Below are 13,740 nucleotides of genomic sequence, written 5' to 3' on the forward strand. Positions count from 1 at the left end.
CTTAGCTATTAGATGAGAATAGAAGGACGTGTCAAGTCGCATTTAACTAAAGGTTGGAGTTGAACAGGAGCGGAGTTTGGGGCCCACCTTGGTGCAGTGCCTGTTAGTGACCAGGACTTTGACACATGGGGTAGGGACCGAGTTTGGGTTCCACCTTTGCCACTTTCTCTGTTGATGTTGATGTTCAGTCTCTCAGTCATGCCTGACTCTCTGCGACCCCATGGGCTGCAGCACGCCAGGCCTCCCTGTCCTTCACCTTCTCCTGGAGCTTGCTCAAACTCAGGTCCATTGAGTCGGTGATGCCATCCAACCATCCCATCCTCTGTCATCCCCTTCTCCTCCTGCCTTCAATCTTTCCCAGCTTCATGGTCCTTTCTAATGAGTCGGCTCGTCACATCAGGTGGCCAAAGTATTGGAGCTTCAGCATCAGTCTTTCCAGTGAATATTCAGGACCAATTTCCTTTAGGATGGACAGGTTGGATCTCCTTGCAGTCCAGGGGACTCTCAAGAGTCTTCTCCAACACCACAGTTCAAAAGCACCAATCAGTTCTTTGGTGCTCAGCCTTCTTTATGGTCCAACTCTCACATCCATACATGACTACTGGAAAAACCATAGTTTTGACTATATGGACCTTTGTTGGCCAAGTAAGGTCTCTGCTTTTTAACATGATGTATCTAGGTTTGTCACAGTTTTTCTTCCAAGGAGCAAGGGTCTTTTAATTTCATGGCTGCAGTCACCATCCCTATGCTCAGACTGTTTTAGCTTTTGTGAACTGGAGGTGCCTCCCTCATAGTTTCTACGAGGACCCAATGTGAGAATGTGTGGATAATGATTTCTCAATGTGCTCTAGTTCCTGAAGGTCAAGGTTGCCGTGATGTTGAGATTGGGACCCTGGTCATGGTGGCATGACTCCGTTTCAGCTAGGCTGTGCCCCACTGCTCTGCATGAGCCAGAGCCTTGTGATTACGAGACACGCAGGCCTGAGTGTGTTCTTCATGTGAAAATGGGGTAGAGACGAAAGTGAGATCCTGCCCAGCTAGACGTGCCTGGGGAGGAGTGGCCTCTGGATGACACTAGGGTTCTAGGGGCAGAGGTCACTGCTGGCCTGAAGCCCTTTGCGCTGTGTCTCGAGTCTGTGGCCCCCACGGTCAGCTGCCTGTTTTTTATTCTGGTGTTTTGCCTATGAAAATGGAAACTGCCCTCTTGAGGGGCTTGTGTGCTTAGGCCTTCAGTCCTCTTTGTGACCCCAAGGACTGTGGCCTGCCAGGCTCCTCCGTCCATGAAATTTTCCTCCTCCATGGGATCTTCCCAAGCCGGGACTCCAACCCACATTTCCAGCATTGCAGGTGAATTCTTTACTGCTGAGCCTTCGGGGAAGCCCACCTCTGTTGGGGGCTCTTCCCAAAGTCGGCTTTTCTAGGGCGTTTAGTTGAAGCGCGTTAAAACATCAGGAGGACCTTGTAAAGTGTATAACTTGGCAATGTAATAGATTGGAGAATAGCTTTATCTCAGACCTCCCCACCCGCCCCCCCCCCAACACACACACACATGCACACACAGTTCCAAATGTAGGTTATTATAAAGCTTGCTGGCTCTTACCAGTGCTAGATATTTACTCCCCTCATTTGCTCTCGGAATGTTCCCCGGGTCCCCTACACTGCAGGCAGATTCTTTACTGACTGAACTACAAGGGAAGCCCCAAAAGCCTACAGCACCTGGTAATCCCAGGCGGTCTCCCATCCAAGTACTAACCAGGCCCGACCCTGCTTAGCTTCTGAGATCAGACAAGATCGGGCGCGTTCAGGGTGGTATGGCCGTAGACCTCGGAATGTTTAGCAGAGATAATCCTCACAGCCAGAGCACTTGACTGATAATTGAGATCTTCAGAGCTTAGTGCACAAGATGCAGGAGTCTTTATTTCTCTTACCGCAACATCAGTGCAACACAGACCCATCGATAGAGGTGAGGCCTTGTGTTTCCACTTCTTACCTCATTTTTATGTTTCAGCAAAATCAAAATAATAGAATTTTGTGTTTTCAGTCCCCACGTCAAAACTGGTTTTCAAATAACTCAAGAGAGAATTCACACGAGGTTGGCAACTGGTAAGCATCATTCTCCAGAATAAAGACCGATAGTGGAAATCGGAGCTGGGTTCAGCGTCGCTTAGGGCTCAGAGCAAAATACGGGGCTGTTGAATAGAGGCTCTTGCCGTCTCACCTGTGCCTGCAGGCAGCAACGTCCATAGTGTTTAATAGCTGACTCTTCCCAGGGCTGGAGGGGACCCTGAGAGTAGCACTTCCTAGTGTCTGAAGTATGTATAGTCTTACTTTGGCGGGTTTCAAGGTACTGACATGACGGAGTTTGACGTTACTGAACGTTACTGAACACAGAGTTGGGAAGAGACGCACACCTTTTGGGATATTCAGGGGGTCACTTACTGGATCTTTATTCTGTAATTCCCAAGAGCAGCACAGTGGACTCCAGCAGCTGTAAAGATGTAGAGCACAGAATACAGTGTCGTCCAGGAGCTTAACAGTAAAACTGGTAAATGGATGAATACAGGGTGTGCCATGACATCATTAGGCATCGGTTGTCCACCGGTCAGCCATACAAGTGCCGAGGTGGGTCAGGTTTCCATGCCTGCACGAGCAGCTTTGGCTAACAGAATTTAAACAAGCGGGACTCTTCAGTGTCCAGACTGAGTCACGAGGGCAGGCCCCATCCTCTACTTCTGGTTCAGATCACTTTTTGCATCATCCCTTCTGGTTCAGATACCACTTTGTCTATGCCTTCTGAGAGACAGCATGGTTTTGAGGAATGAGTCCTGAGTCGTCAGAAAGTTTAGGTTGAAAACGGGTTTGTTACCTACAAACAGAAGGTGTTAGCAGGCCCCTTAGCGTCCTCACTGATCTGAGCCCAAGTTGTCTTCCTATGTGAAATACATGAAGTAATCTTTAAAAAAAATTGCGTGTTTTTTTTTGCAAGCTTGTTTTGATGGAAAATGATGTATTCAAATGATAAAAATCAGCTTATAAGTGTTCACTGCTGTAACGCTGCTGTGATACAGGAAGACGGTGGTGATGAAGGTGGTGATTATGATGTTGGTGATTATGATGTTGGTGATGGCACAGTGGAGTTGATAATAAAGGCAGTGACGTGATGCTGGGGACAATGATGATATTAGGGATGATGATGTTGGGGATGATGGGGATAATGGGGGGGGTTTAATTAATACCCCTCCTTTGGCTGTCCTCTTGAGTCTTTCAGATTCAAGTGAGCAAGTAAAGTTTCTTGGGAGCTCATTAATTGTTGTAACTCGTTACATTAGGGTGGGTTAGTGCTATAGAACGGGCAAGGAATTCCAATGCCTACATTCCTTCCGGTGGTCAGTTAGCCAAGGTCCTGTTCTCCATTCTCTGGGGGGAAGCTCTGGTGGCATTAGGCCAACAAGCAGTTTAATTCCATATGGACCTTGAAGGCTCCCCAGCCTGCTTAACTTCTGTGTCTCCTTTGCCTTGGCCATCCTGTGTGTGAAAGTACTTCTGTAAGATGAGAAAGAAAGAAAAGAGGTTCTATACAAAAAGTATGTTTTGCAGGAAAGAAAAGTTATCTAGTATTTACATAAATCCTCCCACCATTCCTGACATGATTCATGCCTGGCATAAAAAATCAAACAAACAGGATGTGGGTGAGAGACTTAAGGTGCAAAAGGACGCCGTGTAGTGTCTGTAGTAAGTTTGTGTCTTTAAAGAGCTATCCATGCCTCGCTTATCAATTAAGAACTTTGTTTATATTTCTATGGAATAATTATGCTTTATTTTCATTCCAATTAGCACAATCTTGCTTAAAATGTAGGTAACTGCAATGTTGAAACTGCCTATTTCCACTGGAAACTTTTGAAAGACTAAACGTACCCTTGTTACGTTCTTGAGTGAGGCCAGGTTCTGCCGGAAATGTGTGCACGTGATGTTGCTATCCGTGTGTGTGCACCCATGCAGTTACATACATGCGCTGTATCAACAATGATGCATTTCATTTGGGAGAAAATGGTAAAGAGGTAATCAATCAGAATGCCGGCTACATCATGACAGTGCTTCCAATGCCAAGTACACCCTATAATAGAAATCAGGATTTTAAATGGTTGTTTTTGTTGGCTGAGAATGGCCCAGAATATCTGTCTTGTTTCTTGCAAAGATTAAATGATAAGGTATGATGATTACTTATTGGTTCCAATTCATTTGCTGTCAGCCGGTTTTTGTTTGGTCAGATTTTATATTATCCTCACGCAGATTTCCAGTCTTGCTGGGAAAGTCAGAGACCTTTTCAGAAACTAATATTGCATTTTAGTAAATTCTGATATGTGTTTGAGGATTTTATCAACCAAGAGGTCTATAGTTATTAGTGAGAAATTAAATATTACTTATTCAAATTATGAATTTTAGCTCATCTGCTTACCTTGAAAGCATTTAGCATGCTAAAAATAAAATTTCTCTTGGCCTAGAAGACCTCAGCATGAAAGGTGTCTTTGTTTATATTTTGAGACATAACTCATGGTGAATTATCTTTTACATAATATAATCTTTAGCCTAATAGTGTTTTATTTTATGTTATCTAATGTATAGTCTATAAGTAAGCTAACAATTTTATGCTTTTCTAAAATGCTATTTCAATTACACATACACACACATAACCTTAAAAGCATGTTACTAAGTGAAAGAAGCCAATTTTGGAAGGCTACATACTATGTGATTTTGTTAATAACTGTATGACCTTCTGGAAGAATCAAAACTATTGAGACAGTAAAAAGATCAGTGGTTGCTAAGAGTTGGGAGTGGGTGTGAATAGACAGATCAAAGAGGATTTTTAGGGCAGTGAAAATCCTCTGCATGATTCTATTATGGTGGATAAACATGGGTAAGCGTCTTTATACATCTGTCCAAACCCACAGACGGTAGACACCAAGAGCAGACTGTAACGTAAACTATAAACTTTGGATGCCTATGATGTGTCCATGCAGGTTCATCATTTGTAACAAATGTCCCCTCTGGGGGATCCTGATACTAGGGGGTGCTGTGCACTGTGGGAGCAGGGGGCACGCGGGAGGCCTCTGTACCTTCCCCTCAAATTTATGTGGATCTAAAGCTGCTCTGTGGGAATTCCCTTCCAGTCCAGTGGTTAGAACTCCGCACTTTCACTGCTGAGGGCCTGGGTTTGATCCCTGCTCAGGGAACTAGGATCCCACAAGGCACAGCCAAAAATCAATAAATGAATGTTGTTGTTAAGTCACTAAGTTGTGTCTGACTCTGCGACTGCATAGTCTCCAGCTCACCAGGCTCCTCTGTCCTCCACTATCTCCTGGTGTTTTCTTAGACTCGTGTCCATTGAGTCGGTGATGCCATCCAACCATCTCATCCTCTGTCACCCGCTTCTCCTCCTGCCTTCAATCTTTCCCAGCATCAGGGTCTTTTCAAATGAGTCGGCTTTTCACATCAGGTGGGCATAGTACTGGAGCTTCAGCTTTAGCATCAGCCCTTCCAATGAATATTCTGGGTTGATTTCCTCTAGGATGGACTGGTTGGATCTCCTTGCAGTCCAGGGGACTCTCAAGAGTCTTCTCTAAAAATATAAAATCTTGGTTTAAAAACTTGGGACAAGTCTGACCTGAAAGGAAAGCTGGTTTTGGTAATAATGTGAAGCAGAAGAAGCAGCCATGGGCTCGCATTTCTTGCAGGCACTGTGGTCCCTGCCCGGGCAAGATGCTTAGGCTTTCTGCCTCTGATGTTCTCCCATGCTGTTGGAAAGGAACCCAGCTCCGTTTCACCACCGGGGTGCTGACGGGGCCAGCTGGCTGGCACACCGTCTCACTGTCTTTGTTCGGTCCCAGCCTCGATTGCCGACGGGCCGGCCAGAGAACACGTGAGCTGTGAGGCAAGACAGCCGTCTTCAGGGACGGTCCAGTCACTGGCGACACCAGGCCCCCCCATCTGCCGTTTGACAGAGGTCTAGGGGTGCCGCTGCCAGTGGCGTCAGCCTGTTGGCAACTGTGCAGAGTCTCGAAGGGAACAAAAGTCTTTGCAGTTGCTTGGTTGCCCAGCTCTGCTGTGCCCTTGAGCGTTTAACTCCCAACCCGTAACTTGTGGGCAAAGATGCGGAGCACGCACGCTCGAGTGACGTCAGAAAATTATCCTCCGAGTGATGTCTACGCTTTCCTTCGACTTCACACCTTGGACCAGAGTGAGGAATTTGGGGGTTCTTTAAAGAAAGTATAAAAATAGCTTTTCTCTCACCTGCTAGAGTTATGAACCCAACTTTAAATAGAAAACCCAAGCTGGTGATGTTAGAGCTGCCCTGTATACTCTGCCGTGACTTTTAACTAAAGCAAACACCATTGAATCATTTATAGCACTTAGAGATTTATTAAAATTGTAATGTCTGTGGGTCTGCAATAGTAATAAACTAAACTGAAAGAGGAAAGTAATGATCACCATTTGTCTTTATTTTATTATGCTTACCAGAGCCATCTCTCTCTTCTAAATTTGCTTTTTCAATTAAAAAAGTTGCTAATGCTTTGAAAATGAATTCTTGCATTTGGGGGAAGAACATTCCATTAGTTTTCTCTTTTCTTCTGTTTCCATCTGTGTTAACCTGTTCTCTGAGACTTTGTCTCAAAGAGAAATATGGCATCCACAGCCATACTGCATGATTAAAGAGGAATCTAACGTTCTATGCATTTGATAAATACAGAATCGGGAAGTGCATGCTGGGCAGCGCTTGGCACTGTTCTTGGGCCTTTTTCCTGAAACTTCTTATTTGCCTTTTGTATAAATGCCAAAATCACACTGTCACCTGTGATGGAGCAGCTCATGCTTCCCTTCTCTTCACGTGGCTATTTTTATCTGTACTTTTCTTAAATATCGGGGTACTGAAAAAGCCTTCTCTTCTGTCTCTGTTTTCATACTACACAGTCCCCTGGGACGATTGCAGCTGTTTCCTTGGGTTCATCTTGCCCTTCTTCCAGGTCACTTCCTTATTTACTCTTCCGTCCGAGTCTTTCTCCTAAGTTTCAGATGCATCTACACCACAACCTAGCGGACCCCATCCTGTGGCTAGCTCCCTGGGTCAGAGAGCGAACTCATCACCCAGCCCCCTGCCTTCCAAATCAGCTGCCGTTTCTTTACTCCACAAAGCAGCAGCTGGTCCTGTCTGGCTGTGACTGCAGCCTTCTCCGTCCTCCTGGCACCTGGTCTTGCTCTCTCGCCCCCTCTTGAGTCTGTTTTCTCATCATCGCCCAAGGCTGCACAGGTAAGCCAGCACTGCGGCTTGTCTATTTCCTACTGCAGTTGTATGTGACCGTCATGACTGGTGCTTCTTCCTCGAGTCTGGTTCCTTCCTTTTCGTGCTCGATAGTTCTCCCGGAAGCGTGTCACACATCATCCCATTTTTCCTCTTGTGAAATCTTTCTAGGTTTTGGCGTTGCCAAAGGGATAAATTCTTCACCCTTCTTCACCCTGAAGCTTTGTAGATAAGCCTTATGATTTGATGCCTGTCTTGTTTTTCTCAGCTTCTCTCTGGCCACTTCACAGCTAACATCTAATAGTCCAAGCACGCTGAGTTCCCAGTGGTTTCCTCAAGGATACTCTTGTTGGGGGAATGATCCTGAGGTAGTAGCTTCCAGAGGCACCAGCGGCCAGGCTGTCCCAGGGGTCACAGGAACAGAAAAGCTCACCCAATTAAAATGCCACTAACTTAATTTGGAACACGCAGCAAGAGCTGGCGGAAGAGTTGGGTGCGGGAATGTGTATACAATAGGGTCGGGCAGCTGGAGGCCCATATGTACCCCTTGAATCGCGGGACAAGCTGATGATGGTGATGGTGTGGTTATGCACCCAGATTGAGGGCCAAACCAGGGGCCTGTGGATATAAGGCTTCCTGGGCTGATGTCACACGCGTCCCGTTTTGGAGAACAGGTTTACCCGGCCACAGCCGGGGCTCGCTCATCAACCTACCGTCAGATGTGGGCTTTCTCTGCTTTTCTAGGGCCTAGACCACACATGTGGTCAAAAAAAGAGCATCCTTAGTGTCACGGGTGGGTGGCCCCCTCGGGGGACAGAGCTCTCATCGCAGAAGTGACAAGATCGCAGTGCGGTCCTGCCATCGTGCTGTCTTCAGACAACACTCCTACTTGTTGGCACCTGTTTGTATTTATCCCGTGTGTCCTGGCATGTCTCACAGCTCCCCGCCCCTCTCCTGGGTTCTGCCTGTGCTGAGCACTTTTCTGTGTACACATCCCCTTGCCAGTTGCCTTTATCTCACGAAATAGCAACTTGCCTGCACTTTACATTGAACTATTTTTACAAGACTTTGTGCAGCCTGTTCATATGTCTTGTCCTTCAATCTGAATTAAATGTTTCCAAATAAAAGTCAAAAGCATTATTCACTCAGTTGTGTCCAACTCTTTGCCGCCCCATGGACTGTAACCCGCTAGGCTCCTCTTCAGGCAAGAATACTGGAGTGGGTTGCCATTTCCTCCTCCAGGGGATCTTCCCAACCAAGGATCAAACCCAGGCCCCTCACACTGCTGGCAGATTCGTTACTGTCTCAGCCACCACACTTTCTCAAATGCATCACCTCCAATGCTGCCTGGCTCTAGCCTCACATGAGAGTGTGTCTCCATGACCTACGCCCCTCTCTATCTACCTACCTTCCATTTCCAAGGCTACTTTTCATTCACCCTCAAGGTCTGATCTTGCTTCTCTTCCCATCGGAAGCATCCAGGAGCCTCCAGTGTGGACCGGAAGTCCAGGAGACAATGCTTCTTCTGCCTCTGTCTGCGGCAGTATTTAATTACGATTGACTGTAATTTCACACGTGCTGCTTTACTCTCTCACGTTGGACTGGGAAGACTCTGGGCAGCAACTTTGTCTTGTGTCTGCTGGCATTCTGAGTTATCCCAGGCTGGGGTAGTATGAAGTGGTGGGTTTGATAGCGAAGTTTTTCTGTATTTGGCTCCCACTCCCAGATGCAAATATGCTGGTTCTAGTTCAAGACTGTGCCCTTCGCCAACAGGTTAAGAAATCGCAAGGGGCACCTTGTTCATGTTCCTGGCTCCGTCCTCTCAGCTGCCCCGTGGACTAGGTCACCACACGGCTGTCCTCCCCACCCTCGCTGCCCCCTGTTGTCTGCGGCTGACGACTTTAGTGCCCGAGAAAGAGGATGAAGCCAGTCCTTAGTGTCCCACAGCAGCCGAGCTCTCTCACGGGGTCGTTGGTTTCCTTCACGTGCCTTGTGAAGCTTAGCGGGGTGGGGGGATCTCTACATCTGGGGGCAAGTATTCTCTTTGGTTTTTCCTGAGAGCTCAGTTGGTGAAGAATCCACCTGCAATGCAGGAGACCCTGGTTCGATTCCTGGGTTGGGAAGATCCACTGGAGAAAGGATAGGCTACCCACTCCAGTATTCTTGGGCTTCCCTTGTGGTTCAGCTGGTAAAGAATCCACCTGCAGTGTGGGAGACCTGGGATCGATCCCTGGGTTGGAAAGATCCCCTGGGAAAGAGAAAGGGTTCCCACTCCAGTATTCTGGCCTGGAGAATTCCTTGGACTCTGTAGTCCATGGGGTCGCAAAGAGTCTGACATGACTGAGCGACTCTCACCTTCTTTTCACTTTCATTCTCTCTTTATTTTATACTCTTCGTGGATCAAGATCCGTGCTCTCTTGACTTGCCAACAATTGCGGAAATCGTGCACTATGGCGTTACTTTTCCTTCCTGAAATATTTCTTCTGTGATACTGCCCTGTCATGCTACCCGAATCTTTTATTATCATTATTTGACTTCTTTCCTTGGGTCTTTTTCTTTTGCTTTTCTTTAACCAAAGGCAGACATTCGAGGTATGTGCTGTCTTCCAATCTTTTCTATAAATGCCTGTCACAGAGTGTTGATCCCTTCTTTGAGTGGCTACCTTTATTATCTTGGCTCCCCGTTCTAAGTTGTTATTTTTGCCATCTTCTCTGAGTATTAGTCGTTATCTTACTACTGTCTGCTTCCGGGAGATTTTAATGTTTTGCAGATTCTACTTGCTTCTCCAGTTTGCCTTTACCATCTTGAATCTGAAAATGAGGTGCCTCAGTTCATCTTCTGTGATGGTCTTTTATGAGAGAAGAGATCAGGGTATTATCTAATGAAAGCCACCTTCTCAGCCCGTGTTAGTGGCTCAGTCATGTCTGATTCTTTGCGACCCCTTGGCTATAGTCCTCCAGGCTCCTCTGTCCATGGGATTTCTCTGTCCAGGCAAGAATACTGGAGTAGGTTGATATTTCCTTCTCCAGGGAATCTCTCTGACCCGGGGATCAAACCTGGGTCTCCTGCATTGCAGGCGGATTCTTTATCATCTGACCCACGAGGGTAGCCCTTCTCAGACTGTAAAGCTGTCTAATTTATATATTCTATTTTATTTGCTATCATTGGACATCTAGCAAGTATTGAAGTCATTGCTAATCAATTGGTTATTCTTTAAAAAAGGTCTTTAAATGTTAAACCATTTCTTCAGCATTCAACAGACTTTCATCAAGTGGTCATTGTCAATTAAAGCTCAAAGTTGAATAAAGTCACAGGAACACAGGTTAGCTGACCTCAGGTCATATCTGCCAGGTACAAGCACAATGGGCATGTCCCTGAGAGGTAGTGGCTTTCAGACTTTTTTTTAACCATGATACACATTAGGTAATGTTATTAGTACTGCACCAAACTACCCCACACACATGTACATAGACACTTGTAACCGTAGCTTACAACTGGGAAAAAAAAAAGTTACACAAAGCAATATTTGTCTCACTCCATGAGACAGACTCTGATATTTTCAAGTCTACTAACAATGCTGATTGCTACCCATTAAACTGGTCTCACAGTTTGAACAAGTCCATTGTAGTTTACCTGCAGTTGGGGATTATTGCTATTGATTTCTGTCCTCAGAGTGAAAAAAGTTATGTTTATTCTAAAACATAGAATAAACTTTATAGAAGTTTTCAATTATTTAAATAGACTGGGTTAACAAATTCTTCAAAAGAAAGAGCTGCAACGCTTGCTTATTCAGCAATCTCTTTTAAAGGCCAAAGGAATTATGCCAGTAAAAACGTGAGTGCTACATGTGCATTTTCTCTCATTTAACTTTATTGCTAGTGTGTGATTAGCAGCATGTCTAAAATTGAATATCTAGACATCCTGGAATGTGAAGTCAAGTGGGCCTTAGAAAGCATCACTATGAACAAGGCTAGTGGAGGTGATGGAATTCCAGTTGAGCTGTTTCAAATCCTGAAAGATGATGCTGTGAAAGTGCTGCACTCAATATGCCAGCAAATTTGGAAAACTCAGCAATGGCCACAGGACTGGAAAAGGTCAGCTTTCATTCCAATCCCAAAGAAAGGCAATGCCAAAGAATGCTCAAACTACTGCACAATTGCACTCATCTCACACACTAGTAAAGTAATGCTCAAAATTCTCCAAGCTAGGCTTAAGCAATATGTGAACTGTGAACTTCCAGATGTTCAAGCTGGTTTTAGAAAAGGCAGAGGAACCAGAGATCAAATTGCCAACATCCACTGGATCATGGAAAAAGCAAGAGAGTTCCAGAAAAACATCTATTTCTGCTTTACTGACTATGCCAAAGCCTTTGGGTGGATCACAATAAACTGTAGAAAATTCTGAAAGAAATGGGCATACCAGACCACCTGACCTGCCTCTTGAGAAACCTATATCTGGGTCAGGAAGCAACAGTCAGAACTGGACATGGAACAACAGACTGGTTCCAAATAGGAAAAGGAGTACATCAAGGCTTTATATTGTCACCCTGCTTATTTAACTTCTATGCAGAGTACATCATGAGAAACGCTGGGCTGGAAGAAGCACAAGCTGGAATCAAGATTGCCGGGAGAAATATCAATAACCTCAGATATGCAGATGACACCACCCTTATGGCAGAAAGTGAAGAGGAACCAAAATGCCTCTTGATGAAAGTGAAAGAGGAGAGTGAAAAGTTGGCTTAAAGCTCAGCATTCAGGAAATGAAGATCATGGCATCTGGTCCCATCATTTCATGGGAAATAGATGGGGAAACAGTGGAAACAGTGTCAGACTTTGTTTTTGGGGCTCCAAAATTACTGCAGATGGTGACTGCAGCCATGAAATTAAAAGATGCTTACTCCTTGGAAGGAAATTTATGACCAACCTAGACAGCATATTGAAAAGCAGAGACATTACTTTGCCAACAAAGGTCCGTCTAGTCAAGGCCATGGTTTTTTCAGTGGCCATGTATGGATGTGAGAGTTGGACTGTGAAGAAAGCTGAGTGCTGAAGAATTGATGCTTTTGAACTGTGGTTTTGGAGAAGACTCTTGAGAGTCCCTTGGACTACAAGGAGATCCGACCAGTCTATCCTAAAGGAGATCAGCCCTGGGTGTTCATTGGAAGGACTGATGCTAAAGCTGAAACTCCATTACTTTGGCCACTTCACAAGAAGAGTTGACTCATTGGAAAAGACCCTGATGCTGGGAGGGATTGGGGGCAGGAGGAAAAGGTGACGACCGAGGATGAGATGGCTGGATGGCATCACTGACTCGATGGACGTGAGTCTGAGTGAACTCCGGGAGTTGGTGATGGACAGGGAGGCCTGGCGTGCTGTGATTCATGAGGTCACAAAGAGTCGGACACGACTGAGTGACTGAACTGACTGATACAAATATACAGATAGATAAGCACATAGATAAATGAAAGACACACACACACGTATCACATAGTAGGGCTGCATGATATTAGACTAAATCTAGCAGCCAACCACCAGCATTCCTTGAGAATAATTAAGGCAATCTTTTATTGAAGTCTTACTGTCATTTTCTTAAAGAGGGATTCCAAATATTAGGAGCTTTGCTGCAGTGAAATTAAACAACAACAAAAAAATACTGTGATTTCAGTTTTCCACAAAGAGGGCTTGAGTTACTCTCCTAGCAAAGATAACGATGCCCGGTGTCATAAACCAGTGGCTTCCCTTCTCTTCTATTCAGAGTGTTCATTGTGCCAATTTGCCGGTTTTATGTTGGGGTCCAACTGACTTGGGTGATTCCTGCTGAACTCCGGGCTCCCACAGAATTTTTCTTTAGGACAAGTCCCTGGTCTCCCGCCTGCTTGCCTTTTCGAGAAGACTCCCGGTGACCTTGAGCATCCTTGGTCCTGTTTCCTGAGCTCCCCTGTGAATCAGGGTGAAGTTGCTGCTGGGGGCCTTATGTCCTGAGTGAGGGTCCAGCCACGGGGGTCTTCTCGAAAGAAATTAGCAGCTGTGGGCAGAAAGGCAGAGGGAAGGCTCTGCTTCGTGGGGTGTCAGGAAATGTGTGTGAGGGACGTGAGCGGGGTATGCGTTCATCGTTGTCCTGCCAAAACCACCGCCAGCCCTGCTTCGCGGATGGATTATGAATGCTGTGCCCTCGGGCGCGGCAGGGAGGGCGGAGGGGGTGGTGGTTCCCAGCACCAGATGGCAGGGCCGGCCCCTCCCTCTGGCTCCTCTGCCCCCTGAGTGCCTAAGTGGGTGGGAACCTGCTTCGGAGACCCCAGTGATGCCCTGGAGCGCAGCGAGATGCCAGGGAAGAGCGCAGCGTCCAAGGCAGGCGTCGCCTCGGGTCCCTTGGCACGTGCTGAGTCGTTTTCTCACTGTCCCCCTGCTGGCGAGCGCCGTTTAGCGCTGCCTGTCTGCACGGATGGA

General features: G+C 46.2%; 1 protein-coding gene and 1 non-coding gene across 5 annotated transcripts in view; one reads left to right on the forward strand and one right to left on the reverse strand.

Moving 5' to 3' along the window:
* MYO16 (myosin XVI) overlaps window positions 1-13,740 on the forward strand; it is a 526,459-nt gene that overhangs the window by 32,578 nt on the left and 480,141 nt on the right. The window lies entirely within an intron of this gene.
* On the reverse strand, window positions 1,705-1,823 carry LOC138446993 (5S ribosomal RNA). The gene has a single exon (XR_011259631.1). It is a non-coding gene; the product is annotated as a 5S ribosomal RNA (ribosomal RNA).

The sequence above is a fragment of the Ovis canadensis genome, chromosome 10, assembly GCF_042477335.2.
Source record: "Ovis canadensis isolate MfBH-ARS-UI-01 breed Bighorn chromosome 10, ARS-UI_OviCan_v2, whole genome shotgun sequence".
NCBI lineage: Eukaryota > Metazoa > Chordata > Mammalia > Artiodactyla > Bovidae > Ovis > Ovis canadensis.